A 12,964-nucleotide genomic window follows, 5' to 3' on the forward strand; every position below is an offset into this window, starting at 1 on the left:
AGACTCAGGCCAAATGCTGTTTTGTGGCAGCTATAGCAGCAGGTCCCCTCACAGTGACATCCAGGCCGCCTGTGCTTTTCTCAGCAGTGCTGCTTGTGTCCTCCCTCCCCCACCCTCCTCCCATACCAACCTCACCTCAATCACTGCAGCACAAAACCAGGTTTCTCTCTTCAGGAAGAACAATTCTAGAATATGGACCCAATTTTACCAACAAACATGAATCTAAATTGGCCTCTGCTTTAGATTCATGAATTGGGACTGGAGCCAGCACCAAGATCACTGGAACCAGGGCAGGGAGAGAGGACAGGAGAGCAGAGCAGAAGAGGAGCCCTAGAAGGAGGCCAGAAGCTGAATGGGTCTGAAAATTTGTCTCAGAAACACAGAGACTCCTGTGTGCAGGGGCCGCCCTGGGTGATGTGTAACTCTCTGTGGTCACAGCTTTCACTGGACAAATTTCCACTGAAGGGACAAGGACAATGGAGCAGTGAAGCTGACCCAGCTGAGGCCTGACCACATAAAGCTCATGATGGACTCAGCAGCAACTGAGCACAGGCCCCGCCCACACTCAGCTCCTCACAGCCTTCTCCATCCCCACCTGCAACAGACTCAGCACAGCGAACACGTGGATTCTGGAAGGTTCTTGGGTTTTTATTTCCTCTCTCAAATTTTAGGAATTGACTTAATTAACCCATCAACCTCTCATGGCAAGTATTTGAGGAAACACATTTATTTTCAGATTCTTATTTTCAGTAAGAAAGTAAGAGGTTGCAGCTCAGTCCACCACGAAGCTGAGACAGAGATGGAGAGACCCAGCCCCACCTCTCTGGAACAGGAAAGATGACTGGGGAGGGAACACAGGTCAGCGTGGGGACGGCGTCACGGTGAACACGGGGTGGGCTGTCTCTCCACCTCCTCACATTGTGCTAACACGGACACAGACACATTCAGATGCCTTTGCAGAAAGAGATGGCAGAGGCTCTTAAAGCCATGAAGGGGAGGCGAGAAAAAATCCTGCATCTCAGTCCCACACAAGGCTGCTGTCCGAGGCTACAGAAGACAACAGTCATGAACAAATTCAGGTCAGTCATGGTAAGTGATGACACTCCGAACAGCCCACCACACACTCGAAACATCCCAATCAAATAATCATTACCCGGTCCTGTCCTCTCTGCTCCACCCCTACTCAGGGTCTCACCTCTACAAGCCGTGAGAGACACATCAGGGCTCTGGGCACTGTCGCTGCCTGGGGTAGAACAAAAATAGGACCTGGTCAGAGCCCGCAGGAGATGTGGGCCAGGAGGAATTATGGGGTGGGTGAGTTCCCCCACACTCCCAGCCCCCACCACTTACACGCAGCCTGAAGATAGCTCCCTCTTTTTCCACCTGTGGGAAGAAAATATCCTGTGAGGGGACATGGAGGAGACAGGGCCATGAGGTCTTAGATGACTCTCCTAGTCTTGGACCCAAAAGAAGTTTCCAGAACTATGACTACGGGCCCAGGGCAGGATCAGGAAACCTGAGGAAAGCAGGTTTGGGTCCAGGACCAACCACCCTCCTAAGGTCTGTCCTCAGCAGGGACCTTCCCCTGCTGAGATCAGGTCCCCAACACCACGATCATCATGGTGATACATCTGTCCTTCATCGTCACATGTGCTTCACTAGAGAATAAATGCTGGCACACATGGCCCCAGGCTGGGTCGGCCCATTTGTGGATAGTGCTTCCCAGCAATGAGGCAAGGCACACTTTTACCTGGGGCTTGCAACCCCCAGTGGGACAAGAAAACCCAGACCCCACCCTTTCCCTACCTGAGCTTTTCTTTTTCCACATCACAGCAGAGACCACAGCTCCAGTGACCACAGATCCTAGGACAGCCAGGCCAGCAACGATGCCCATGATGGGGATGGTGAGCTGGGAAGACGGCTCTGCAAAAGGAGGGGAAGGTGAGGGGCCCTGACCCCAGGCCTCAGCCCTGACCATGCTGAAAGCTCCAGAAGGGCTCCTGCTTTTCCTAAGAGACATGGCACCCCCATGCCCTCCTTACTTCATTCCCCTCCTTACCCCATCCCCCTCCTTACCCCATCTCAGAGTGAGGGGTTTGGGCAGCCCCTCGTGCTGCACATGGCACGTGTATCTCTGCTCCTCTCCAGAAGGCACCACCACAGCCGCCCACTTCTGAAAGATTCGATCTCCTGCTGGCCTGGTCTCCACAAGCTCTGTGTCCTGAGTCTGCTCCTCCCCATCCCGCTGCCAGGTCAGTGTGATCTCCGCAGGGTAGAAGCCCAGGGCCCAGCACCTCAGGGTGGCCTCATGGTCGGAGACAGGGTGGTGGGTCACATATGCCTTTGGTGGGTCTGATGGGAAGAGTCAGAAAATGCAGTCACTTTTCATCTCTCCTGGGACATCCCAGCAGCACCCTTGTAACCATCCTGAGAATGGACAGGACACCTGGGGTGGGGATGGGAGCAGAGAAGCCAGACATTAGCCTGGACACAGGCACCTGGGATAATCACCTATTCCTTGGAAAGTTCTAATCTCTTAGGAAGGAGGAGCAGCGACTTCCGGTCCTGACCTGAGTGGAAGTCGAGGGACTCAGAAAAGCTGGAATCAGACCCACACACACATTGATTGTGAGGCAGAGAACAAGGCCTGAGTGAAAAAGTCACGGTGCCCAAGGCCGCTGCAGGGCTCAAAGGGGACCTCTCCCTGATCAGTATTCTCGGGACTGTCTTCTCCTCCGTTCCCTCAGAGACGTCATCCCTTAACTGTCCTAGAGAGCAGAGGGGGCCCTCAGAAGAAACCCAGAAAAACTCATCCTATTTTTTATTCAAGGGAGGGGTATATTCTAGCGCTGATCCCATTTTCCTCCCCTCCTCGTGGGATGCCAGCCCGGGATATCTACAGGAGATGAGGAAGGCTTCTGACTGCCCCTGGTACCCGCGCACTGCAGCATCTCCTTTCCATTCTCCAGGTATCTGTGGAGCCACTCCAGGCACCTGCCCTCCAGGTAGGCTCTCGTCCTCTCCGCCCCACGGGCCGCCTCTCACTTGCGCTTGGTGATCTGAACCGCCATGTCCACAGAGATACAGGAGCTCAGGTCCTGGTTCAGGGCGATGTAATCCTTGCCGTCGTAGGCGTGCTAGTCATACCCCAGGAGGAGGCGCCCGTCGGACCCCAGGTCGCAGCCATACATCTCCTGGAGGGCGAGACCCTTGCCCCGCCCCCACAGTCAGCCCCGCCCACCTAGCACCGCCCGCCCTGACCAACGCGCAGGAATTTTGGCCTAAACTGAAAATGAAACCGGTTAAAGGCATCTGGGGATCTACCTGGTCAAGGGTCTGAGCGGGTCTCGCAGCCTCAGGTGAATTTTGAACCCGGAGACTCAGGGAGACCCGGCCGTCCTTGTGGGGTGGGGAGGGGTGGTGACCGGCGCCCCGGCGGGGTCACTCACCGGCCTCGCTCTGGTTGTAGTAGCGGAGCAGGGTCCTCACGCTCACTCGGTGAATCAGTGCCCTGACCTTGAGGGTCCGTGTCTGCTCCTCCCAATACTCCGGCCCCTCCTGCTCCATCCACGGCGCCCGCGGCTCCATCCTGGGAATCACCGCGTAGCTGTCGAACTGCACGAACTGCGTGTGGTCCACGTAGCCCACGGAGATGAAGTGGGGCTCCAGGCGGCTGGGCCGGGACACGGCGGTGTGAAAATACCTCAAGGAGTGGGAGCCTGGGGGCGAGGAGGGGCTGAGACCCGCCCGAACCTCCTCCCGGCGCGGCTCCCCGGGTCCTGCGCCCCTGCCAGGCGGGCCCCTCGCTCCTCCCCGCAGACGCCATTTCCCTCCCGACCCTGCACTCACCCGCCCAGGTCTGGGTCAGGGTCACGGACCTCGAGAGCAGCAGTAGGAGGGTTCGGGGCTCCACGACCTCCATCCTTGGCGTCTGGGGAGAATCTGAGTCCGGGTGGGTGACTGGGGACTTTGGAACCGGGACTGCGGCGACGCTGATTGGCTTCTCTAGAAATCTGTGGGAGTGGGAACTGGGGACACGTCAGGATTATACAGTACACGACACAGGTTGAAAGAAGCAGCGAAACTCAGGGAAGAGAGGAATCAACACTGCGCCTCCCCAGTGCAGACAGGGACCTCGAGAGCCCGACACCCTGAGGGCCAAGCCTGGGACCTCCGACTTTGTCCCGATCCCTCTTCTACACCAGCCTCTTTGTCACACTGTCTGCCTGAGTCCTGGCCGAGGATCTATCTGTGGAAACCAGAGAGAGACCCCAAGGCTGCGCCCAGCCAGGAAACTCACCACGGGATACTTGATGCCAGAGAGTGAGCTCGCCCTGGGAATGGAGGTGTAGAGACGGGGGTTTTCTCTTTAAGTCTGTTATTGGTGTAGACGAATGCTTGTGATTTTTGCACATTGATTTTATATCCTGAGACTTTGCTGAAGCTGCTTATCAGTTCAGGAGTTTTTGGGCTGAGGCGATGGGGTCTTCTAGGTATACTATCATGTCATCTGCAAATAAAGACAATTTGGCTTCCACCTTTCCTATTTGAATACCCTTTATTTCTGTTTCTTGCCTGATTGCTCTGGCTAGAACTTCCAGTACTATATTGAATAGGAGTGGTGAAAGAGGGCATCCTTGTCTAGTGCCAGATTTCAAAGGGAATGCTTCCAGTTTTTGCCCATTCAGTATGATATTGGCTGTTGGTTTGTCATAAATAGCTTTTATTACTTTGAGATACGTTCCATCGATACCGAGTTTATTGAGGGTTTTTAGCATAAAGGGCTGTTGAATTTTGTCAAATGCCTTCTCTGCGTCAATTGAGATAATCATGTGGTTTTTGTTTTTGGTTCTGTTTATGTGGTGAATTATGTTGATAGACTTGCGTATGTTGAACCAGCCTTGCATCCCTGGGATGAATCCTACTTGATCATGATGAATAAGTTTTTTGATTTGGTGTTGCAATCGGCTTGCCAATATTTTATTGAAGATTTTTGCATCTATGTTCATCATGGATATTGGCCTGAAGTTTTCTTTTCTTGTTGGGTCTCTGCCGGGTTTTGGTATCAGAATAATGTTGGTCTCGTAAAATGATTTGGGAAGGATTCCCTCTTTTTGGATTGCTTGAAATAGTTTTAGAAGGAATGGTACCAGCTCCTCTTTGTGTGTCTGGTACAACTGTCTTGCATGCTCTGCTCATGTACCCCAAAACCTAAAATCCAATAAAAAATTAAAAAAAAAAAAAGAATATTTTGCACCATTAAAATCGGAAAAAACAAAAAACAAAAAACACAGCATTGCAGTTAAACTCTCAAAGCTCCTAAGTTTTACTTTCCCAGGCTATGGGTCTGTGACTCTAGTTGTTGCATTTAAAATTATTTTCATTCCCTAGTCGGAGTTGCCCTATATGAGTCCAGAACACCTCCTGAATACAAAGAAGCATGTTGGTTACTGTATATTGAACCGGGAGCCTGTAGTCATCACTCAGAGTTGCGAGAGCTCCATGCAGTCCCAGTGCTCTTCGCCTGCGCTCAAGCACTGCCTGCTTTCGTGAGCCATGCACATTTAAGCAGTGTGCATATTTTAGTCCAACACTTGGTATTTTTGTAACCTTTTTTTTTTTTTTTAAATCATGAGAAGGCCATTCATTTTTAGGAAGTCCCACAAAATGTACTAAATACCAAATGAAAAGAACCCCCTGCTAGGCTCTTCCACTGCTTTAGAATTCTTTCCCCTGCTCCTTTTCCTCACCTCCTGCTTCTTCAGCCCTCTCTCTGCCCCTGTCATCCCTCACACCCTCCCTTCCCCTTAGTCCCCACCACCCTGTCACTCCTGAATTGTGGCACTAACACTGTCCCTCACTTCCTGCCCATGTCTGCTCTCCCCACGGTGCTCAGCAGTCCTGCTAATGTGACTCGAGTCGTGTCATTTCTTCACTTACAATGGTTGGATTCTGGTCTACCATTCGCTATATGTTTTCAATGTGTCTCATATCTCATTGTTTCTGTTCCTCCTTTGCTACTTTCTTATATGTCAAGGAAACATATTTTTGTTTATGGTTTTAATTCTTCTAGTGGCTTTTAGCTATATTTCTTTACACTTAGTGTTTTAAAAATGGAAACCTGATTCCTTGACTTTTCACAGTAGGTTCAGGTAATATCAAACTACATCCAGCAAAATAAAGGACACTTCAAATGGTATAGTTTCATTTAACCTATCATTATGCTATTATTGTATATATTACATCAATATACATTAAACTCAAGAATACAGTGTAATACTTTTTGTTTTAGGTAAACAGCCATATGTCTTCAGGAAACTTAGAAAATGAGTGTGTATGTGATATGTGTATGTGCATCTTTTTTTTTTTTTTTTTGAGACGGAGTTTAGCTCTTGTTACCCAGGCTGGAGTGCAAAGGCGCGATCTTAGCTCACCACAACCTCTGCCTCCTGGGTTCAGGCAATTCTCCTGCCTCAGCCTCCCGAGTAGCTGGGATTACAGGCACGCGCCACCACGCCCAGCTAATTTTTTGTATTTTTAGTAGAGACGGGGTTTCACTTGACCAGGGTGGTCTCAATCTCTTGACCTCGTGATCCACCTGCCTCGGCCTCCCAAAGTGCTGAGATTACAGGCGTGAGCCACCGCGCCCAGCCTATGTGCATAATTTCTGTTGTTAATTGTTCCTTTCTGTGTATCTGGGTCGCCATCTAATACCATTTCCTTTGAATCTGAAGAATCTCCTTTAAAATTACATGTAGTACAGGACCCACAGGAAATGAATTTTATGGTTCTGATGATCTAAACATGTCTTCCTTTTCTATCTTTTGATCTTTTTTCTTTTACAACTATTTTTCTTTGGTAGAGATGAGGTCTCACTATTAGGCTGATCTCAAATCCCTGAACTCAAGTGATTCTCCCACCTCGGCCTCCCAAAATGCAGGGATTGCAGGCAGGAGCCATCATGGCAGGTCTTTCTACTGTCTTTTATTTTATGTTCTTGCCATGTTGCACTGGTTAGGATGCCGGTTAGGTGTTTAAACAAGAATGATGAGAGCTCACATTTTTGTTTACAAGGAACTTAAACAAATTTACAAGAAAAAAAACAGCCCCTTCAAAAAGTGAACAAAGCATATGAACAGACACTTCTCAGAAGAAATCATTTTTGTGGCAAAAAAAAATATGAAAAAAAGCTTAATCTCACTGATCATTAGAGAAATGCGAATCAAACCATAATGAGATAGCATCTCTCCCCAGTCAGAATGGCAATTATTACGAAGTGAGGAAACAATAGTTTCTGGTGAGGCTGTGGAGAAATAGGAACGCTTTTACACTGTTGGCGGGGATGTAAACTAGTTCAACCATTGTGGAGTATGGTGTGGCCATTCCTCAAAGATCTAGAACCAGAAATGCTCTTTGACCCAGCAATCTCATTACTGGGTATACTCAAAGGAATATAAATCATTCTGCTATAATCTGTGTCCCTGCAAAGAACATAAACTCATTCCTTTTTATGGCTGTGTAGTATTTTATGGTGTATACGTACCACATTTTCTTTATCCGGTCTATCACTGATGGGTCTTTGGGTTGGTTCCATGCCCTTGCTGTTGGAAACAGTGCTGCAATAAACATATATGTGCATGTGTCTTTATAGTAGAACGATTTATATTCCTACATTTCAAAACCACTTGCTGTCATGCTCGGTTGTCAGTTCCTGGGACCAGGCCTCAGACTGTGAAGTGTGTGTCCTCCAGCATCCAGTCCAGATGGGAGCCACCGAAACCATGTTCGACACAGATGAAGCTGGAAGCCATCATCCTCAGCAAACTAATACAGGAACAGAAAACCAAACACCACATGTTCTCACTCCTAAGTAGGAGTTGAACAATGAGAACACATGGACACAGGGAGGGGAACAACACACACCAGAGCCTGTTGAAAAGTGGGAAACCAGGAGAGAAAACTTAGAGAATGGGTAGATAGGTGCAGCCAACCCTCATGGCAGACTATATGTATGCAACAAACCAGCACATTCTGCACATGTGTCCTGGAACTTAAAATAAAATAAGTTAAATAAAAAAAGAAAGCACCTGTCTTATGTGTATGTATATGTTCATTGCAGTACTATTCATAACAGCAAAGACTTGGAATCAACCTAATTGTCCATCAATGTTACACTGGATAAAGAAAATGTGGCACATAAACACCATAGAATTACTATACAGCCATAAAAAAGAATGAGATCATGTCCTTTGCAGGAACATGGATGGAATTAGAGGTCATTATCCTTAGCAAACTAACATAGGAACAAAAATACAAATACAAGATGTTCTCACTTATAAGCGGGAGCTAAATGATGAGAACACAAGGACATGTAGAGGGGAGCAACACACACTGGAGTCTACCTGAGGGTGGAGGGTGAAAGGAGGGAAAGGATCAGGAAAAAGAGTTTGGGGTACCCAGACTTAATACTTGGGTGGTTACTAATGGGTACAGAAATAATCCATACAACAAAACCCCATGACACAAGTTTACCTAAATAACAAACCTGCACATGTACCTCTTAACTAAAAATAAAAGTAAATTTTTAAAAAAAGGCCATGTCTGGAAAGAGCATATAGTTGGGTTCTGTGTTTTTATTAAAGCAAGTCACACAATCTCTGTCATTTATTGGAGTGTTGATTTTTGTAGGTTTTTGTCATTACTGATATGGTAAGTGTTAGGTCTACCATATTATTTTCCCAGTTTTTGTTTCTCTGTTCCTCTTGTCCTGACCAATGACTTCTTATTAGAACCCACAGAAACAAAAAAAAAGTAGAATAACATCTTTAAAGTGCTGGGGAAAAAAAGGTCAACTAAGAATTCTATATCCAGCACAGATGTCCTTCAAAAGAAGGCAAAAATAAGGAGATATTTCAGGTAAAAGAAAATTGAGAGAACTTGTCACCAGCAGATCTGTACAATAACAAATTGTAAAGAAAATTCCTCAGGCTAGAGGCAAATGATACCAGGTGGAAAATGGATTATCAGAAAAGATGAAGATGATCAAAATGGTAAATACTGAGCTAAGTGCAAAAGGCTATCTTGCTCCCCTCATTTACGCTTCCTTTATATACATAGAACTGCTTGACGATGAGGAAAGGATTTTTCTTGTGGGACTTATAACCTATATAGATATATTACATATAGTATCTATACCATAAAAGATGGACATTTTATAGATGATAAATGGTTGCAAGTTTTATGTATTTATAGGTACTAGTATGTTATTAACTGAAAGACTGTGAAATGTTAAGAATGCATTAAGTTCTGAAGGAAATTAAGACAAAAAGAATTCAAAAGATCGAGAAATCTTGGAGATGGTTTTTATTTATTTTTTTATTTTGAGGTGGAGTCTCACTCTGTTGCCCTGGCTGGAGTGCAATGGCTTGATATCGGCTCACTGCAACCTGCACCTCCTGGGTTAAAGGGATTGTCCTGTCTCAGCCTCCTAAGTAGCTGGGATTACAGGTGTGGCTCGGGTCACCACACCCAGCTAAATTTTGTATTTTTAGTAGACATGGGTTTCACTATGTTGGCCAGTCTGGTCTTTAACTCCTGACCTCATGGTCTGCCTGCCTCGGTCTCCTAAAGTTCTGGGATTATAGGCTTGAGCTACCATGCCTGGCCAGAAATGGTTTATGGAAAACAAACAAACAAACAAACAGAAAACCTTAGCCAGTCTCGAGTCTCGTTATTCTACAATTTCAGAACTGTTGTGAATACAAAAGTAACCAAAGAACAGTCCTTCCCAGAAAGAGGAGTTATCCCTCCATTCACAGCAAGGAAAACACATCTGTGAACCATCAGAAGCACTGTCCTTGTCCTCATAAATCTTGCATTTGAGAGAGAGAAAAACTATGAGCAATTAAAATAAATACATTTGTAGCTGGGCCCAGTGGCTTGTACCTGCAATTCCATCACTTTGGGAAGCTGAAACAAGAGCACCTTTTGAGTCCAGGAGTTTGAGACCAGCCTGGGAAACAAAGCAAGACTCCATTTGCACCAGAAAGAAATACAAAATTAGCTGAGTGTGGTGGCACACACCTGTAGTCCCCAGCTACTTGGGGGGCTGAGGTGGGAGGATCACTTGAGTCCAGGAGTTTGAGGCTACACTGAGCCAAGATTGCCCCACTGCACTCCAGCCTGGGTGACAGAGCACAATCCAGTCTCCCAAAATAAATAAGTAAATAATTCTTAAATGTTAGTAAAAGGGTAGTGAACAAAAGCAAGGCAGGGTGGGGTCAGAGGGATGGGAGATGCCACATGAAGTAGACAGTGCAGGAACGGGCTCTGGCGGGAATGAGGAGAATGTCAGGGTGGGAGGGAGCCCTGGAGATGAACTTCCAGGCAGGGGAGCAGCTGTGCCGAGGCTCTGAGGTGTGGACACTTGGGTGTGCTGGATGAACGACGCCGTGGAGGGCCTCAGCCTGGCTCGATTGCACATCCACATCTGGGTAAACTGAGGCCAGCACTGGAGAGGGCCTTGTCAATGAAAGCAATTTTTCACATGACTTATTTTAAAAAGATTCTTCAAAACATTCCAAAGGTATTACAAGAGAAATTCTCTTTCATCCCCAGACTCCACGTCCTCTGCCAGAAATGAGCACATTGTCAAGTTTTATGCATCCTTCCTGGAAAGAAGTTATGCGCATGTTATTTTTGTTACATGAAGAAGGAGCACTGACAAGAAAGGAGTAGAAGAAAATGTTTCTCCTTTTCAGTTTTCCAGAGTGTTGCCATGAATGGCTGGAGACAGGAGTTGCACGGAGGAGACAGAACCTCAGGGACCGCACAAGGCTCCAGAGCTTTGCCCTCCTCCCACGGTTGTGGGGTCCCTTGCTGCTCAGAGGCTCCTTCACCCCCACTGATGCTCAGGCCCGGGTCAGCCATCTCTGCCTGACTTACCGCCCAATCTTTTCCGCTCAGAGAATGTAACAGCAGAGCGGCGGCCCTCCGTGTGGTCACAGGGCTAAAAATGGTGGCCTTGAGCTCCCATCACACCTGCTCAGCCAAGACCTCCCCTAGGTCTTCCTGGGCTCCTGGCAGCAGGACAGGGGTCTGAACACAGGAGGGCGCCCCTACTCTATGTCAGAATTGAAATCAGATGTGTATGTGTGGTTCTTGTCCATTGATTTAGGACTATTTTATGCCAAGGTCACACTACTTTTTATTACTAGAGGTTTATATTAAATATTGAAATTACCCCATATACATCCTACAAATTTCTTCTTTTTAAAAATTATTTTGGCTATTGGGAGTTATTTGTTTTTCCATAGAAATGGTAGATTCAGCTTGCCAAGTTCTTTAAACATATCTTTTAAAGCTCACCAATATTCCAATTGATATTGCACTTAATTAAATACCTCAGTCCTGGAGAGTTAATAACGCTGGATATTTCAGGTCTTGAATACACTATTTCTCTGTTTATTTCTATCTTCTTTACTTTCTGTCGGTGGTGCCTTGTGGATCTTATTGTACAAATCATACAAACTATTAAAAAATTGATGCCTGAACATGGTATTACGTTAATCATTGTTTTATGAGTGTATTTTTAAATTTTTGATCATTCTGATTTTACATTACTTGTAGATACTTTACTTTTGTATCGGAGTTGTATCCTACAATTTTGACAAATTCATTTATTACTTCCAGAAGTTTTATTTGCCTTAAGATTTTCCACTGACATAATATTGTCACCTGCAAACTGGGGCACTCTACTTTATTTTAATTTAAAAGTCTTTCCTTTCTTTTTCTTGGCTTGTTGCTCTGGCCAGGACCTCCAGGACAACATCTTTGCTGTTCTCCTGTTTTTAGGCAGAGTCATCAATTTCATCATAAAATATGATGTGAGAAGGAGGTTTCACGTAGAAGCCATTTATCAAATTGAAGAACTTGCCTACTATCCCTATTTACTGACAAATTTTATCACAAATGAGTGTTGCATTCTATTTTTTATTAATTTATTTTTTTAACCTTTAGGTTCAGTGGTACATGTGCAGGCCTGTTATATATTTAAATGGTATGTCATGGGGTTTAGTGTTCAGATTATTTCCCCATGCAGGTTATAGGCATAGTACTTGATAGGAAGTTTTAAAATCTTTACTCTTCTCTCCTGCTCGACCCTCGAGTAGGCCTTGGTGTCTAGTGTTCCTTTCTTTGAGTTCATGTGTATTCACTGTTGAGCTCCCACTTACCAGCAAAAACATGTGGCGTTTGGTTTTCCGTTAGTTCTCAGGATAATGGCTCCATCCATATTGCTGCAAAGGACATGACCTTGTCCTTTTTCCCATAGATGTTGTACTTTCATATCCTTCAGTTTAGAGGACTTCCTAATTTCTCTTGTGATTTCTTCTGTGATAAAGTTGTCATTTATAATTTTGATGTTTATTTTCCAAATGGTTGATATTTTTATGATCATCTATCTTAGTGCATTTGGGCTGTTGTAATGGAATACCATAGTCTGTGTGGTTTATGAACAACAAAAATCTATTTCTTACAACTCTAGAGCCTGTGAAGTCCAATGTCAAGACAATGGCAGAGTGGCCCTGTGGTTAGGGACAAGTTGGTCCAGATTTTAATCCTGAATCAAAATAAGGAAAAGCTGTTTTACCCTGTATTCACTCACCAGGAAGCGCTGTCATTATTAGGAATGGCATCTAGCTCTCAAGGGAGGACAGCAGCTTGGGGCCAGCTCTGTAATTACTGCAGAGCTCCAGTCTGCTTTGGTCATGTCCACAGTTCCCCACTGTGCACACTTTTTTAGATCACTGCATTCCCCTATGCAATCTGTACTGATAAAGTCCTGAGGAATCATTATCGTTCCTGTGAACTGTTGTAAATAATCTTAAATCTTGCACTAGATTTAAGATTTCAACAAATGCCAAAAACCCTTGCCTGAAGGGTAATTGACAGAGGACACCTTGAA

At 45.9% G+C, this 12,964-nt stretch overlaps 1 long non-coding RNA gene and 1 pseudogene across 2 annotated transcripts; one reads left to right on the forward strand and one right to left on the reverse strand.

Moving 5' to 3' along the window:
* Window positions 1–711: 711 nt before the first annotated feature.
* Window positions 712–3,944, reverse strand: LOC100386026 (patr class I histocompatibility antigen, A-5 alpha chain-like; annotated as a pseudogene). The gene is made up of 8 exons (XR_013533904.1): window positions 3,850–3,944; window positions 3,450–3,719; window positions 2,936–3,241; window positions 2,077–2,352; window positions 1,807–1,923; window positions 1,351–1,383; window positions 1,154–1,243; window positions 712–1,047 (listed from the first exon to the last, which is right to left on the reverse strand). The product of XR_013533904.1 is annotated as a patr class I histocompatibility antigen, A-5 alpha chain-like (transcript).
* Window positions 3,268–5,244, forward strand: LOC144582079 (uncharacterized). Its single transcript, XR_013533905.1, has 2 exons — window positions 3,268–3,359; window positions 3,470–5,244. It is a non-coding gene; the product is annotated as an uncharacterized LOC144582079 (long non-coding RNA).
* Window positions 5,245–12,964: the final 7,720 nt, after the last annotated feature.

This window comes from Callithrix jacchus, chromosome 4 (assembly GCF_049354715.1).
Source record: "Callithrix jacchus isolate 240 chromosome 4, calJac240_pri, whole genome shotgun sequence".
Lineage (NCBI taxonomy): Eukaryota > Metazoa > Chordata > Mammalia > Primates > Cebidae > Callithrix > Callithrix jacchus.